Source organism: Pteropus vampyrus, unplaced genomic scaffold (assembly GCF_000151845.1).
Source record: "Pteropus vampyrus isolate Shadow unplaced genomic scaffold, Pvam_2.0 Scaffold152, whole genome shotgun sequence".
In the NCBI taxonomy this organism is placed as follows: Eukaryota; Metazoa; Chordata; class Mammalia; order Chiroptera; family Pteropodidae; genus Pteropus; species Pteropus vampyrus.
In genome coordinates this window covers 1,297,207-1,307,179 of record NW_011888933.1, presented here as the reverse complement: position 1 = coordinate 1,307,179, position 9,973 = coordinate 1,297,207, and the positions used below count along the sequence as shown (strand labels likewise).

General features: G+C 38.0%; 1 protein-coding gene across 4 annotated transcripts in view; it reads right to left on the bottom strand.

The window, feature by feature from the left end:
* Positions 1-6,569, bottom strand: part of PLEKHM3 (pleckstrin homology domain containing M3) — a 171,491-nt gene extending 164,922 nt beyond the window's left edge. For 3 of the 4 annotated variants that reach the window (XM_023536249.1, XM_023536252.1, XM_023536251.1), the window contains exon 1: positions 6,410-6,569. The gene's annotated coding sequence lies outside the window, so the exon portion shown is untranslated. The remainder of the gene's footprint in view (positions 1-6,409) is intronic. The other variant, XM_011369645.2, reaches the window with a different exon arrangement.
* Between the last annotated feature and the right edge of the window lie 3,404 nt (positions 6,570-9,973).

Below are 9,973 nucleotides of genomic sequence, written 5' to 3'. Positions count from 1 at the left end.
CCAAAAGGAGTCATCTGTAAGGTACCGGGGAAAGGGTCACCACATTCTCTTTCATCTCCTCCCATTATAAACCAACAAACTGGTGGAGAGAGTGATGACAGCAATTAGTTTGGGAAGCTCTGAGATAAGGTTTTAACTTACTCAAGGGTTCCTCCTGCACTATTCAAGGCAACTTGAGTTACCAGGCATCAGCTTTTCTGCTGGGCTCCGAGTGAAGGGATTCAGTAGTGAAAGATGCAGCATATTCAAAAGGAATATCTCTTCTCAAAGAAAAATAAATAAGCAAAACCTTCCCTTGTCTCCCAAGATCCTCTACAGGTAGGACACTTTTCCGTCCTCCCTTTTTCTTCCAAGTTCTTTAAAGAAATTTGTTCTTTATGTTTTCTGACCCCATCTCTCACCACTCATTCATTCTTTCCCCAGAAGCTATCTGGTTCTGCCTCAGCTGAAACTGCACAGGCCGAGATCACCAACAATTTCCTTGTTGCTAAACCCAGGAGACTTTTCACCCCTCAACTGACTGAACTCTCAGCAGTATTAGATCTATTGAACACCCACTTTTTGCATGGCTCTCATGAATTTACCAACACAATCTCTTTGGTATCTCTCCTTTATTTCTGGGTGCTCCTTTCAGTCCCCTTTATGAGCTCCCCTTCCTATGCCCATATCATAAATGTAGGTATTCCTCCATTTTACCCCCAAAAACCTCTTATTTAGTTCTTCTTCTGCCTGAGTGATCTCCATTCCTGTGGCTTCTGGTATAATCCATGGTAGATGAGAAACAGACTGTTCTCCTGTGAATAGACTCACACATGCAACTGCCTTTTGGATGTCCTCTAACTTCTCATATACAAAACCCGAACTCTTCATCTTACCTTCAACCTGTCCCTGCTCCTGGCATTCTCCATATAGCGAAGGATATCATTTGCTCCAGAAAGATGAACATCATCCTTGACCCTCCTGACTTCCTCACCCACAAACACTCCAAATCAGCAAGTCATATTGATTCTGCTTCTACGAGGTCTGCCATCTATCCATTTTTCTCCTTCTTTATTGCTTACTTCAGACACCGCTACCCAGTCTTCCACTCTTTAGTCTTGCCTTCCACTAATCCATTTGCCACACTGCAGCGAGGTGGGCTTTCTAAAATTAAAACTTTCTTATCTTCTAGATAAACTATACACTCCTTAACATTGCCTGTAAGAGCTCACGGCCACTTACTTTCTTGGGCTTCTTTCTTAACCTCCCTATCCACACCCCAGCCCCCAACTCATAGGCACACAACTTGGCTAATTTTAATTCAGCCTTAAGGTCTCTGCTGAGGTATCACTTCTTCTCTACCTTTCACATCCGTTTTGGATGTCCCTACTATGTGCTCTTGTGGCACTCTGATTTTCTCAATTATAATACTTTTCATTCTGGGTAAAAATGGCCTGGTTACTTCTGTCTCCCCCACTAGACAATAAGCTTCATGAAGTCAAAAATTGTGCCTGTTTTTTCAAGACTGTATACATGGTTCCAAGTACAAGAGCTCTGTGCCACGGCACAAAACAAGTGCTCAAATCTTACTTGCTTAATTGATGAATCAATGAATCCCTCCTAGTGGAAGAGAAATTGTTTTAGAAAAGTTAAAGTACTAATAAAAATGGATCATGAACACATGGGAGGAGATCATTTAGCTAATTTCCTGGAGCATAAAAACTCCTAGTTACATTTCTGATGTTTTCTAACCTATAATACATGTTCCTTGTTCTGTGACTGAAAATCTATATTCATAATCACATTTGCAGACCTCAAGGTGAAGTGAACATTTAGCAACTTCCTAGTTAGATAAATGTCCAAAAGTAAACTGGATAAGGCTGAACAGGGCAGCTTTAGTTTGTACTGAATTATAAATTGGTTACACTAATCAAGATAACTGAACAAATAAATCTCTACCATACTCATAAATATGGCGTATAAGTGGGGTATTCAATTTGAAATACGTAACTCAAATTAAGTTAATGAGTATCTGAAAAACAAATAAAATGTTAATGAAAATAGCATGCCTGACATCTCAATGCAATGGCCTCTATATTTAGACTTTGGTCTTTGCTCTTAATTCATGCTGCTATCAAGATTAATTACACTCAAGGACCAAATAAAGTTCTTAGCTTATTGTCAGAATGAAGGTAAATTACGTGGGGTTTTGTTTTTTATTATTGTCTATCTGGTAATATCTACAGTAGCCAATGAAAAAGAACAAACATAATGCATGGAATTTACCACTGGTGGTCATTTTTATTACATTCTCACTCAGAAGTCAGTCCTGTGAATTATTTAGCATGTACCAGAAGCTTCAAGCTAGAATATAATTCAAAATCCACTCTAAAAGAAAAAGGAAAAAGAAAAAAGCAATTCCGTGGTAGATAACCCTCCATATAGTGTCTTTTAAGAGGTTAACGTACTCCATGAAGAAAATCGTCATTTAGCTAGCAGCCAATGGGGAAACAGATACTTTCTGTACTTTTCTATAGGTGTGGGACGATAAGGTAAAATGAAAATAGAAAAGAGAGCCAGTGAGGAAAATGAAGGAGCAGCAGTGGTCTGATGCTCTAGAAACTGTCTAGAGATAGGGTATCCTAAAAAAATCTGCCCAAATGATGTAACCTTTTCTAGGTTTCTATTAAAATCAGGTCTTCTGAAACTAGTAATTGAAGTAGTAACCATCTACCTGCCTGCTTCTTAACAACTAGTTGTATGACTAGACTTTAAGTACTAGGCTACACAAATGATTAAACTGGAATAGAGTATATCAAGCATCTAAAAATATTCAGTAAATATTACTTTTGTATGTTTTCTTAATGTAGATGTTACTGGACTAGGCCCAGCTTGGTTTTCCTAGTCATAACATGAAAGGGGTTTTTTTGTTTTGGATTGGTTTGTTTTTTTGCAAATGGTTACATATCCACTATAGTTCTTTATTTTCCACTTGTATAATTAATGTAGGTCTATAATTCAAAGTCTAAAATTTATCAATCTATGAGAAAACAAATATTTTTAATAAAAATTCAATCATGCACCTTCTTTTTCCCACTATTTCATTATGATATTCAGCGATCCTTCTACCACAAAGCTTTCACTGATTACCCCATCGAGAAAAATTCATCCAACTTTATTTTCAAGCTTTCCAACAATATTTGTCATTTCATATCTCATAGTTTTTATTTTAAAAATCACTTTCTGCCACATATTTAGGTTACTTATGGATTTTTATGTTCTCCATTATTTGTCTGGACAATGTTTCAGATTCACTGTATTCCTCAGAAGGCAGAAACTTAACAGCTTTCAAAATAATGTTTGACTATTGCAATTATAAACAACTACCACATGTTTGTTGTTCACCGTTTTGAAAATACAGAAAAGTATAAAAAGGAAAATAAACAAGCCTATTCAGCCTCCCCGATGGGTGACCGTTTTGGCCCCTTTCCTAGTTAGGCAGATCTGTTTTTTAAACATAGTTGACAGCATACTGTAGATACAGTTTTCTATCCTATTTTTCTCCATTCCCCCAACACCTTTCCACAGTTAAAATTCTTCATAAATATCCTTTTAAATGTCTGTGTAACATCATATCTTTTAATGATACCATAATTAATTAAACTGTTCCCCTGTTAGTGGGCATTTAGACTATTCTCAATATACAACTTTTCTAATTAAAACCATTTAAGCATGTGTGAACATTAACTTTTAAAATATTTCTCATAAGTTCCTTTGGATTGATTGCTAGAAGTGGAATTACTGGATCAAAGGAAGGAGCATTAGTAAGGTTTTTCATCCATTCAGCCAACGAGCTTTTCAGAAACTTTGCATACCCCTCATGGCATCTGAGACTGTCTGCTCTACTGCACACTAACTCAAGTGGAGAGTCATAATTTTTAACAGTCCACGTAAATTTGATAGCTGGAAAAATGGTATGTTGGTGTGGTTTCAGTTTTGTTTCTTTGATTAATGGTAAGAGAATGTATTTTCACATGTCTATTAGCCATTTCATTTTCTTCTATGGATAGTCTGTTCCTGTCTCTTGCCCATTTTTCTGCTAGAGTTTGTATTAGTTTTCTATCAGTAGGTAACACGTTTTCACAAACTTAGTAGCTTAAAACAATACCCCTTCACAATTCTAAAGGTCTCTCTGAGTGGGCTTGGTTGCATCCTCTGCCTAGGGTCTCTTAGACAAGGCTGAAAACAAGGTGTTGGCCACACGGGGCTCTTAACTAAAGGCTCTGTTAAATAATCCAGTTATAAGCTCATTCAATTTGTTGGCAGACTCCAGTTCCCTTTAGCCCCAGGTCTAAGATTCCAGTGTCCATGCTGGGCCACCCTTAGCAACTCCAGGCCTCTAGCATTTTTCAAGGTTGTCCCCATTCCTTCTCAAGTGGATCTTCCATCTTCAAAACAGCAATGACATATTCAGTCCTTTTCAGGCTTCAAATCTCTCTGATTTCCCCAGCCAGAGAAAATGTTCCACTTTTATGGGCTCTTGTGATTAGTTTAAGCCAACCCTGATAATTTCCCCATCTTAAATTTAACTATGCCATATAACAACATAATCAAGTGACTTTTCACCATATTTACAGGATTAGGATGTGCAATCTTGGTATAGGAGCATTTTTAGAATTGTGCCATAGTCTCTTAGGTGTTATTTCTTATAATTGTGCTCTTTATGATGTCTTAATTGCATGAATTTACCAAATAAATGAATCTTACTCCATGACTCCAGTCTTACTCTGATGACTCCAGAAGTTGCATTTTCGCAATGGCAAAGGCAACAGTTGATAGGGCAGCTATGTGCTAATAAAGATTTTGAATACATAATTTTGCTAACATTAATACTTTTTAAAATTTTTAATTGTGAGAAAATACACGTTATATAAAATTTACCACCTTAACTATTTTTAAGTATACAGTTCAGTACTGTTAAGTATATTCACACTGTTTTGCAACCAATCTCTAGAACTCTTGATTTTGCAAAACTGAAACTCTGTACCCATTTAACAACTCTCCATTTTGCTCCACCCTCCAATTCCTGGCAACTGCCACTTTACTTTCAACACCAGTATAATTTTATTTTATATATTAATAAACATACATATAGCAATTACTACATTCACTGTCTAAGTACTTTAAAAATATTAACTCATTTACTCCTCACAACAATCTTATGAGATTGGTACTTTTATTATCCTCTTTCAACAGATCAAGAAATATAGCAAGTAAAATGTCCAAGGTTGTACATTAGGAAGTGGCCAAGAAGGAATTCAAACCCAGTCTGGCTTTATAGTTCTTGCTATGAACCATTATATTGTGAAAATAATCATTGTAAAGACAAACTCTTCAGGCAAAATAGTATTTCCTTGATGTTCCCGATTTAAAAACACTTCTTACGTTCGATTTAACTGAATATTCTTCCACTAACTAAAAGTTAGACTATGTAACCAAGGTGATATATGTCTCCTGACCTTTTAGCCAAGTTATGGTTAGGGCGTGTTCATGAAGTTAATGAAACAAAACTGCCTTGTTATTTTATTTTAGGTACACCAATTTTAACTTACATGTGGTTATTTTATAATAAAATATCTTATGAATGAATACAAATCACAGTTTACCACGACTACTGAAATTAAAATATTAAAGACAAAAAAAAAAAACCCCCAAAACCGGTTTTTTTTTTTTTTCCAGGGGGGAAAACTTTCCAATTAGTTTTCCACTTCATTTTCTTTTTACCTTGTTAATTTGGACCTGTCCTGCTTTGCAAACTATAAATCTAGATCAGTTTTAATTTGTCATTCATTTGTATATCTCAGCAGTAACTTATTTTGTCTGTCGTTTGAGAAGTGAGTCTGAAATTTTCTTATCCTGACTTTTTAAGCTTAGTAATCCTCATAATAGACCAAATCATGCTAGTCATCAGTCACACAGTGTCATTTACTATCCATTAAAAATGAGCGGAGTCAACAGAAGGTACAATTCTTGTTTCTCTGGGAGCCTTAGCTCAATGTGAGTTAAAAGCTCTGCTGTGGTTTGTCTTCCAGGACCCAGGGGAAGAAGTAGGGAGGAAGGGAGCGGGGGTACTAAAAACAACGCGCACAGAACAAGATCTGCTTTTTCAACTGGGATCTGCTTTTTCAACTGATTTCTACTTATATACCTGATTCATAAAAATAAGCGGACAAAATATCATGTAATCTCCCCTCACCCATTATTCACTGCATTGTAGTGCAGTCTCCAGAATGAAATAAAAACGAGAGCATGGAAGAAACAGCAAAATCACCGCTACCCCAGGGAGCTTCTCGGATATTTACAAGGCTGTCACCCCCACACCTTTCCCATAATGAAGAGCCAGGCAGCACAGAAACAGGCAGATGCTCACCTGGCCACCGCTGCTTCTTTCCCGTCACCTGCGGGGCCTGCAGTCTATTCCTGACTGGGGCTGGGTTTCAGGAACCCGCCCGCTTCACCATGACAGCCGGGAACCATCTCCGCCCCGCTTTCTGTTTACAAGCGCTTCTCGCGGTCCCACACTTAAATGCTTCCCCCCCAGCAGCCCGGGAAGCGAGACCCACACACACAAGGTTCCAGTTCACGAAGATGTCTTCCTGCCCGAAGACCTTAGAGGCCAGGAGAGGCCTTCTGACCGCACCCACCTGGCCCCCTTATCTCTTTGTTTTCTTATACAGTTTTTATCACACACATTTGAAAACAATGGAGTGTGTCAAGGAGTCTCCTCATTGCTCCGCCCAACGCCCAAATGATGTTTGTAATTGGAAAATTTCATTTGGAACAATACCAGGGACCGGACCCATATTTTAGCAGCTCCCTTGTCTAAGAGAATTACTCAGAATAAGTTTTCTGAAAAATAGGACTATTAGAACCTGGAGATTGCTTCTTATTTCAACTTTGGAGTTGCCATGAAAATCAATTTCACCGCCCTTTCATGTTGCAGCCAGTAGGCTGAAAGAGAATGATTTTGAGGTGAGGTCTTCAACCTCCATTTGTATTACCAGCAGAACAGAACCAGTGGCGGGTGACTTCGGTGCTCCTCAGTGAGAGACTCTACCTTTCCCCACAGTGACTTGGGCCAGTTTGCAAGAGGATATGGTGGTCTGGTTGGAAGACCTTACTTGACGTTTCCCACTTAACCATTTTCTCAATTTATGATTACACATTTATTTACCTCTTTTATTGGCTTCTCTAACCCCACTCCAACCTCATATATAAACCCTCTGAGGGTAGGATCTATTTCGGTTTCACTCACCACCACGTAATAGGCACAAAGCACAACGACCAATCTATATATGTTTGAATGAATTAATTAATGAAGAAATGGATGCAAAAAAAAAAAAAAAGTCAAAGGAAGCCAGAGAAAGTATCCTTGATAGAAATCGAAAAATCTCACATTTCTCCCAGAAACCTCTGCCAGAGGAAACTGTTCCTTTTATGCATGTTCCTCTTTGAATGCACTCATCACACTATACCAAATTCATCTTTGTACTCATCAATCTTCCTAGACCAGTGATTTTCAAACTTTAGTATGTAACAGAATCTTCTAGAACAGTGCTTCTCAAACTTTAATGTATGTGGAGATATGTTAAATGCAGATTATGATTCAGAAGGTAAGCGGTAGAGGCCTCTGCAGCTCTAATGAACTTCTAGGAGATACTACATTTTGAGTGTCAAGGCTCTTGGATGCTTGTTAAAAATGCAAATTCCTAAGTCATATGTACCACAGATTTTTATTCTGAAGGTCTACAATAGGCAAAGTAGTGAATTCTGTGATTTTAACAAGTGCCTTAAAGTGTTTCCAACAGAGGTGATGTTAAACAAAAATCTTTGAGACCAAACGTTATACTGAAAAAAAGGATTTATTGAGCCACATGCTAGATAAAGGACCAAGTCTTGGGGCCTGCAGTCTAAACTATCAGCAGCTGGGCTAGATGGAGAAGGCAAACATGTCCACCACCCCGGGGTTGACAGGGCTCTTGTATATGTGAGTTTGGGGAAGAAAGATATAATTTGTTTTGAAAGAATTTACATTGGCTATAGATAAGGGGAGCAGAGAAAGGTGAAGCAGAGGAAGTTCAGGAATAGATAAATAGTCCATAAGGAAGAAGTACTTGTTGTTTCTGGATTGGTGGTGGGCAACAGTCTGGAAAGTTATTGCTTAAGTAGGATGGGTGTGTCTGGTGGTCAGCTAGTCTTTCTAGATAATTGCTGAAACAGCTGCCTGGAAGTTGATTTACAGTTTCAACATATATTCAAGAATGTGGGTTGTGTTTTGTTAGTTTCAGCTCCAGGCTTCTAACTGATTAATATGCCTTGTCTTTTCCTCCCACCCTCTAGTCTGCTGTAATTTAAGTTAGGACATCCCAGAATTTTTTTCCTGTCAGTGATCAATGGACCACCCTTTGGGAAAAACTACACCAGTCTGTGATGTTTGAGGGCAGGGCAGGTCTCATGCTTTGATGTTGTTTTCCCACTGTGCATTAAACACAAGGTCTGGCACAAAAAAAAATGCATTAAAAAGCCACATTTGCAGAATGACTGAATTTACTATCACTAATACAGATCCTCAGCATATAACCAAGAGAGTGATACCAGGAAAAGGATAAAAAAGCAAAGGCTGACAATAATCTTAGCTTGGCAGTTGCTGGCTTATAGGCCTCCATCTGGTCAGCAGGGGACATTTTGGTCCTCTCAATTTAAAATATTTAAATTGATGTGTCCATTCAAAATGCTGTCTGCTAACAGTAGCCCTATCATCTTTTTTTTTTTTTTTAATAGATCTTATTTTGTAGAGCAGTTTTAGGTTCACAGCAAAACTGAGCAGAATGTAGAGTTCCCACGTACCCCCGGCCCCCTTACACGCACAAAGCCTCTCCCGCTATCGACACCCTGCACCACAGTGGTGCATTCGTTGGAATCGATGAACTCACATCGACATGTCAATATTACCCCAAATAGGGCCAACTATCTATTTATACCTCTTAGACCTCACAGTTATACTACCAATTAAATCCCTGTTTGCTCAAGGTAGTTTGTGTTGTTTTCTGTCACTTAGGACTGAAGGCATCTTGACCCCAACATTCCACCTTTCCAGACTTAGCTCTCATGTACTCCTTTCGTCCCACTCTATATACAGACTCACATTTTGTTTTTTAGCTTGCTAATTTTTTCTCAGCTTTATTATGGTATAATTTATATATAATAAAATTCACCCATTTCATGTATACAGTTTGACTTTTAGCTGTTGTGTATAGTTGCGTTAGTGCTATTACGATCAAGATATAGAATATTTTCATCACCATAAAAATATTTATCATGCTTCCAACATGCCCCTTTGTAATCAGTTTCTTCCCACCAGTCCAAAGCAGCTACTGATCTGATTTTTATCACTAATTTTGTCCTTGTCTAAATTTTTATATAAATAGGATAATACAGTGTATAGTTTTATCATGTATCTGGTATCTTTCACTTAGCCTAATGCTTTGGACATGTGTCCATGTTGTTGGATATATATCAGTAGTGTGTTCCTTCTGCCACTACAGGGTGCTTTTTTTGGATTTCTCCATAGTTGTATAGCTTGTTCATCTAGATCCTAGGCAATTTTTCCTTACTGCCTGCTCCTTGTTTCCATCACAACTTTGATTTGGTCACCAAAGGAATGAACAGAGCCTCTAACATCTACGCCTTTTTTTTTCGGTCCTTCCAGACTCACATATTTTACCACTCCTGGATACTCTTTTTTTCCCATTATTCTGCTTTAGGCTCCCCATTATATCTCCTTCTGTATCATCTGAAGGGCGGGGACCTTGTCTAACTCATCTTCGCATGTTCCACAACATTTATCGTGGTTCCTGGTAAATGATCTTGATAAATGTGTGTCTAAACAAAATGAAATACCAAATGACATGTAAGGAGATATTATTATATCCTT